The sequence below is a fragment of the Bos indicus genome, chromosome 2 (assembly GCF_029378745.1).
Source record: "Bos indicus isolate NIAB-ARS_2022 breed Sahiwal x Tharparkar chromosome 2, NIAB-ARS_B.indTharparkar_mat_pri_1.0, whole genome shotgun sequence".
Classification (NCBI taxonomy): domain Eukaryota; kingdom Metazoa; phylum Chordata; class Mammalia; order Artiodactyla; family Bovidae; genus Bos; species Bos indicus.
The window spans coordinates 79,658,776-79,667,195 of record NC_091761.1 but is presented as its reverse complement, the minus strand read 5'-3'; positions in this window follow the sequence as shown (position 1 = coordinate 79,667,195).

Sequence of the window (8,420 nt, the reverse complement as noted above, 5' to 3'; positions counted from 1 at the left end):
TTGGGCTGCCGTCTATGGGGGTCGCACAGAGTCGGACACGACTGAAGTGACTTAGCAGCAGCAGCAGCATCTATCCACTACACCACAGTGACTGTGCCTCTGAGAACTTTCCTCTTACAGCAAAATAGGCAGAGTGCACTGGTGTATCAGACAGCTGCTCAGCCCTCTCTGGATGCAGAACTGGAGCCTAGGAAACTGAGGACCAGTACTTGAATCTCTTTTGTTAAGGGTGCTGACGGCAGGATCAGGAGTGTTCCCACCCATGCCCCTCATTTAGAGGCACTAGCGCCACCTGGTGGACATAGTTTGAATGCCATCTTGGATCCTCCACTTAATATTTATTGCTAACCCACATTCATATGGGTTTTAGGAACTTGTTAATAATAGATTGTTATACAATGACATACTTAGGCATTGTGCTGTGCCCCTCGGGGATGAATTCTTCCTTTTGTCTTTTTTAAATTGCATTTAATTTTTTTTTGAGTCTAATTGAAGTGTGATAAATGCAAATAGAAAAAACTTTTTTGGTCATTGTCATTCAGTGTCTTTTTTCCTTTTCCATAATAAGAAAGGCAAAATTTATATGCAAGAAGACTTAAATTCTGCACCTCGGTTTCTTTATTTTAAAAATGGTAATAATAGTAGCATTTACCTCAGAGGACTGTAATGAGAATGAAATAAATTAATCTGTATAAAATGATAGAACGGCACCCAGCACACAATAAACATTCAGTAAGTGTTAGCTATCTATTATTTATACTATTGTACAAAGAAATTGGATACTTTTCTCTTCCAGAGGATTAAGACAAAGATAAACATTTCAATTTCTGGCATGCTCCAGAGTCATTCCTTTTGAAAACAAAGATAGCATGAGAGAGAAGCTTAACTAGGCATAAAATTATGGATTAGTAAGTTTTTATTCATTCTATATTTATTTCCTAAGTCTCTACTATATGCAGAAATGCTGAAAAGCAATGGTGAGGGACAAGAGTCTTTGACCTCAAAGAAGGCAGAGTCTAGGGACAGAGGGAGAGTGTTGACTGAGCAAATAAACCAAGACTGATGCGTGTTGTCAAGAGAGTACAGAGGCCCTGCGAGAGCATAGAGGAGATAACTAATGCAGTTTTTAATTGATGTATAATTGACATACAATATTGTATTAGTTTCAGTTGTACCACTTAGTGAACTGATATTTTTATACATTATAAAATGATCACCATGATAAATCTAGTTACCAGTTGTCATCATACAGTTACTACAATATTATTGACTATCTTTCCTTTGCTGTACATTACATCTCCATGACTTATTTTGTAACTGGAAGTTTGTACCTTTTAATCCTTCTCCCCCTTTTTTCCCATCCCCCTCTCTCCTCCTTTCTGGCAACCACCAGATTGTTCTTTCTTTCTTTCTTTTTCTGGCTACACCAGGCAGCATGCATGATGTTAGTTTCCTGACCAGGGTTCAAACCCATGCTCCCTGCATTGGCAGTCTTAGCCACTGGACTCTCAGGGAAATCCCCAGATTGTTTTTTGTATCTTTGAGTCTGTTTCTCTTTTGTTGTCTTTTTTAATTGTTTTCTAGATTCTACATATAAGTGAAATCATGCAGTATTTGTCTTTCTCTATCTGAATTATTTCATGTAATATCCTCTAGGTCCATCCATGTTGTAGCAAAGGACAAGCTTTTATTCTTATTTTACCACTCAGTGATATTCCATTGTGAGATATCTAAAAATAGTCATCTGTCCTTTGTAGCCATTCATCTATTGCTGAGCACATGTGTTGCTTCTGTATCTCGCCTATTGTAAAGAATGCTGCAATGAATACTGGGGTGTACCTATCTTTTTGAATTAGTGTTTTCATTTTCTTTGGATAAATACCTGGAAGTGAAATAGCTGGTTTGTATCATGGTTTTATTTTTATTTTTTTGAGGAAACCTTTCTGTAGCAGATATACCAATTTACATTCCCACCAACAATGCACAGCAGTTCCCTTTTCTCCACATGGATTTCGCCAACACTTATTATTTGGGTTTTTTATTTTTTACTAGGCCTCTGGTTTGTGGGATCTTAAATTAGGAGACCAGAGATTGAACCTGGGGCATAAAAGTGAAAGTGCCAAGTCCTAACCACCGGACTGCCAGGGAACTTCCTACTTGTTTTTTTTATGGTAGCCATTCTGACAGATATCAGCCATTTCTGAGGTGATTTCTCACTGTGGTTTTGATTTGCATTTCCCTGATGATCAGTGGTGTTGAGCACCTTTTTATGTGCATGTTGGGATGTCTTCTTTGGAAAAATGTCTACTCCAGTCCTCTGCCCATTTTTTAATAGGGTTATTTGCCTTTTTAAAAAATTTGAATTGTATGCATTCCTTATGCATTTTGGGCATTAGCCTCTTATCAGTCATACCATCTGCAAACATCTTCTCCCATTCAGTAGGTTGTCTTTCTGTTTGGTTGATGGCTCCTCTCACTGTGCAAAAGCTTTAGTGTAGTTCTATTTGTTTATTTTTACTTTTGTTTCCCTTGCCTGAGAAGCTCTATCCAGAAAAATACTCCTAAGACTGATATCAAAGAGCATACTGTCTATATTTTCTCCTAGGAAAATATATGGTTTCTGGTCTCACACTTAAGTCTTTAACCCATTTTGAGTTTATTTTTGTGTATGGTATAAAAAAAGTGGTGGACTAGTTGGATTCCTTTGGAGGTAGCTATCCAGTTTTCCCAACACCATCCATTAAAGAAACGCTCATTACCACTGTTTATTCTTGCTTCCTTTGTCATAGATTAATTGATTATATAAGCATGGGTTTATTTCTGGGCTTTCTATTCTGTTCCATAGATTTACGTGTCTATTTTTTTGCCAGAATTATATTATTTCGATTACTATAGTTTTCTAGAACAGCTTGAAATCAAGGAGTATGATGCTTCCAGTTTTGTTTTTCTTTCTCAAGATTACTTGGCTATTTGGGATTTTTTGTGGTTCCATACAAATTTTAGAATTATTTTGTTCTAGTTCTGAGATAATACCATGGATATTTTAATAAGGATTATATTGAATCTGTAGATTGCTCTGGGTAGTATGGACATTTTAACAATATTAATTCTTCCACTCCATGAGCACAGTATATCTTTCCCTTTATTTGTTTTACCAAATTAAGTAAAGTGGCAAGATATAAACTATACAGAAATCTGTTGTATTTCAAAACATTAATGTCAGGTGAGTGTATGCTCCTCGGTTCTTTGTCTCATCACAACAATGATTTGGAGCGACGGACATTAAAGCCCTCTGTGCGACACAGCTCTCAGGTCTTGAACAAATCGTGTCATAGCTCTTAGACAAATCAGTGTTACAGTTCTACTTTATTTAGAAAATAGCAGGAGAATCCATCCTCAAAGAAGAGAAGAGAGTGGAGGAGCGTGGGGGGTGGGGGTGGGGGGTTAGAGAGAGAGAGAAAGAGAGAGAGAAAGAGCGTACCCACGTGGGAGAGAGAGAGCGAGAGAGAGCTTGGCTCCTCCTTTTACATGTTTTCTTCTCCCTGGGCCTGCCCTATGCAAATTGGGCTCAGCCAGGAGTGCTGTTCTACCTGAAGTCCTCACTCCGGTCCTCGGACCTTTCTTTGACCTTCCTTTGTTCTATTTTCATGGGTTTTTCTCTTCCTTGTCTTCTAGCCACCACCATTTCCCTATTCTAACTACCTAATATTAATAATGAACTATCAGAAAGAGAAATTAAGAAAATAATTCTAATGGAGTTTTATGAGATTGCAATCGGAGAGATGGAGAGATGGACTTTGTCTCTGGCAGGCCAATGGATGCCCCCTCCCCTCCTGGAGGTATTTTCTTCTTCTAGATAACTCTCTTCACTACCTTAAAAGCCCCCTCTCTTTTCAGGTAATTGCAACAAATCTGTGTTGATAGTGAACAATCGCATTTTAAGCTGTCATCCAGGAACATATCTCTTCCAAGGGGTATTTGCATTTTAAGAAAGACCTTTAGGTCTCACAGTTCATCTCCCAGTCCAAGAGACCACCAAATATCCTTTCAACCTGAAGATTCTTAGTTCAGCTTAGTTCAACAACATAATCCAGAGAATTGTGGCCAAATGATCATTAGAAAAAAAAAAAACTAACATTACCATTTTGTGTTCTAATAGATGTAAAACTGCTTTGAAAGAAGAGAAAAACACTATGCAAATGTAGGATTTTATTACCCTCTCTGTATGCATACTCACTCCTTCATGCCACAGGTATTGAAAGATTCTATTTGGGACCGTGTTTCTGGCCCTGGCTCTAGATATCATGGTCATAATAGCTGTCATATAAATGAGCTGCATGCACCAGGGTTGCTTGTATGAGATAAATACTGCCTGACTCTGAAAAGAAAGTCTTTATCTCTCTGGATAAAACTTTGGGTTGGAAGACTTTAATTACATCTGCATTACTCTTCAATACCAAATAATATCACAACTCATAAACAGCCTTTTGTTCTTCCAGTTTAAACATAAAGTTGTATTTTGTCATTTTTATCAGCTTATCTCTCTGCTTCCTGTCTCATCCTTCCCCTCCACACCATCAATCGTAAAAAATAAAAATAAAATGAACTTCACCTTTTCAAAGAGCACCGCTCCAGAGTAGAGGTATACAGTCAAACAAAATTAACGACTTGAGTGAAGAGCGATGCAGAAAGAATATATGTCAACCCATCAAGGTGACCACAAAGTCCTGAATATGTCATATCCTGTTAGAATTAAGTCACAGGTCCTCCTCTAGCATCAGAGAGTAGATCTAAGATCTTGCCTCTCCAGATCCCCAAACCACCAAATTCTTCTCTGCACTAGGCTTCCCACCTCATATTATTCAGATTTCCACTGGGGAAGACAAAACAACAGAGCTACTCCCCTTGGGATCCCCATTCGTGTCCTCCCTCCTTTCCCCAGACAGGTCAGTTTTTTCGGAGATAAATAGTATCTCCTCCTCAAAATAAAACTGGGAACCCTGTTGTAACCTACTTGATATTTTCCCATTTTTCCCAGCCATTAGGAAAGTAATACCGTATTAGCAGGGTGCCTAGGGCAGAACTTTTTCATAACAGACACTAACTAAATATTAGTTTAATTGAACTGAGTAGTCTAAGAGGCCACAGCCCAGCAGAGGCATGAGGAACCACGGGGCACTTTTTGAATTCTACCCCTAGTGAAAATGGCTAATTTATCCAAGACTTTGTGCCTCCAATAACTGGCTTTCCTAGACTATCAAATAGTTTGTTGAGCAACCAGTCTGGCTCAAACTAAGGAAACTGCTCAACTAAAAGACTAAAAAGATAGAGGGATTATTGCCTCTCAAAAGAGGACTTAAATCACTGTATTTCACCTATATTTTTCACAAGTGATCACTTTGTATTTTCTTACAAAACTCCTGCTGTGTGTTGTTCTCTGATCCAACATGTTGAACCAGTTTCTAAGTCTAATTGGTGTAGCATGAGTGGTCTCCTGGCTGGAGAATGCTTCTTCCAAACCACCCTGCTTTGCTCACATGGCTCAATCCAGGTCAGCATGAGGCCTTGGGGAGCACCCAGGCTCCCCTTGCAGTGAATGGCTGTTTCCAGCCAACCACAAATTACAAGTTAATTGCTCAAGTTTCAATAAAACTGGCTAATTCACCTCTTATTTTAAAGTTAAAAATTTCCTTAGTGTAGACAGCCTTAAATTAACCACAATTTGTGAATATCGCCCAAATTGTTGGGTCTTTCCAAAGTCATTCTGAAAACAATAGTGATGTTGTATAGACAAATTACAAAAAGATGACATGTTTGTTTAAAAAAATGTGGGGAAAATCTGGGCGTGGTGAATTAAAAAGTAAATTCAAGACATTATGGCCTGGAGGCGAGGACTTGTTTTGGAGTTAAAAAGGATTGTTCTGCTTCCTAGTAGAATCATAAAGTACTATACCTTAAACATCATTCAAAAAATACCTGGCTTTTATTTACTTAAGTTTAAAAGTCACAGAACAGACCTTCTAGGAAGGGGACACATGGGTTTGCTTTTTCCCTGTTCCCTGGAAACCACAGGGAAACATTAGCTCATCAAGGGTCAAAATTCAAAATGTATCAATAAACAAAACAAAGATTTTTAGTATTAGAAACATCACATAGGGCAAATTTCTTAAGAAGCTCATATTATATATTTCCTTAAATGGTCCCTTAATTTCAGCAACCCTGCCTTTAAAATAGTTCATAATGATCCTCTCCTCTCTGTATTGCTTTAATCCAGGTTCTCATCAACTTTTTCTCGATTATGACAATAACCTTTAAATGATCTTCCTGCTTCTAGGCTTGTTCCTGCATTAATCTTTCTTGTATAAGGATATCACAAATCAAAATCTAAAGTGCAAAGCCAAAGAAAGCTAAAAAAGAAAGAATGTATGCTTATGTATAACTGAATCACTTTGCTGCACACCTGGAACAAACAACATTGGAAATCAACTATACTTTAATAAAATAAAAACCAAAAAAAAAAAACAAGCAAAGCTAAATAATACATTGTTTAGGGACCTAGATATAGGAGGGGAAGAAATTCTTTAATAAAAACAAGGGAATAATGAACACAAAGTATAGTATCGTGGTAATCTTTTAGGAGAGTCAAGGAGATGACACAGGAAAAAAGTATACAAGTAGAACAATGAAGGTGGAAATGTTTTAGTTCTTAAGTAGAATAAAAACGTTTTACTTCTTTTATTGTATAAAGAGTTCACAAGTGGCCATTCTGTTATTCTGACTCATATATGTGATATATTCTTTTTAAATCAAATATTGCATAATGAACTATTTTAAGTGAGATGAGTTAGAGTTGATTTAAAGGAAAAGTGTTAAAGAAACATTGGTACAGGTATTGTAAATTGTATATGGTGATAATGTGACAGGGTTTTTTAAAAAAAAAAAAAAAAGACCAAAATTTAGGAAACATGGGCCTATGGAAGCAAATCCATGTTTCTTAGCAGATCATAAAAAGGGCAGTCTGGTTCAGGAGTACTTTCCCAACAATTTCCTCTCACTGCCTCTCTCCCAAGCATACCAAACAAACCACAGTCTTTCATGTTTCTGGGCTCTTGGACTTTCTTCTGCCACATCCTTCTGCTGAACTCTTCACCTACTCTTGCTTGATGAACTCCTACTCATTCCAGAAGACCCAGCTCAGCTGTTACCCTCCCCAGTATCGAGACACCATACCACTGCCTTCAGGCAGAATTAGTTCCTCTTTACATTTCCAGAGTTCTGGATTGGTTGTTGTTGTTTAGTCTCTAAGTCATGTCTGACTCTTTTGCGACCCCATGGACTGTAGCCTGCCAGGCTTCTCTGTCCATGGGATTTTCCAAGGAAGAATACTGGAGTGGATTGTCATTTCCTTCTCCAGGGGATCTTCCAGACCCAGGGATCGAACCCTGCATCTCTTGCATTACAGGTGGGTTCTTTACCACTGAGCCACCAGGGAAGACCATCCTGTTACCCATCCTCTATTATTGCACTCATGAATGGTATACTTGTTTGTTGCTTATCAATCTCTCCATCTAGATAAGTTCCTTGAGGCCAAACTGGACTAAACTTTGCACCTTCAGTACCCAGGGCTGTGCACAGCATTCAGGTGTTAAACTCCATAAATAATTGAGGACTGCTCTCAATAAAGAGCCAGAAGTACACCAGTAAGCCTTCCCCTGCTTAGCTGCACTGTGACTTCCAGCTCACTTAGACTCTCAAATAATATAACCATGTGAAGATGAATTTGGCAGTCCAAGGGTGGTTAAAGACAAATAAGCCAACACATTGAGGAAAGAGAAGTTTACAGAGGCAAAAAGCCACGGAACCCAGAGTGTTCTCAAAGCAGGAAGCTGCACTAAAGTGGTGCTGAAATCCTGTTGTCTAAACACACACCACTACTCTCCATGGGCAGGCACACATCCGGAAATGACTGGGACCTTTTGTCATTAGCTCACAGAAGCTTCCAGAACTTCAAAGATTTAGGGAGACTGACAATGGGCTAGGGGATTGGCAGAAGAATATAATAGATGAACAGGAGAAGAAACTCTGCCTTACCACCAATTCAGTGACCATCCGCTTTCCATGGCAACTTGGAATGAAGAGAAGCTGGCATGAGCTGTAGCCACATCAGGACCACTGATCTCTGAAGCATGCATTCAGAGAACAGTGATGCCTGCATTGTGCGATTGCAATGAATAGAGCTGGGTGTAGGTAAAAACAGTAGACTAAGGGCAATTTGTCTTGAAAGCCCTTCCATTTTCCTTCACCATTCATTCAACAGTGATATACTGAGCACAGTTATTTGACAAACATGATACAAAGTGATGTGAGATCTCAAAGATTATTAAGATTTAATTTTTCCTTCAATGAACTCACTGGAAGGC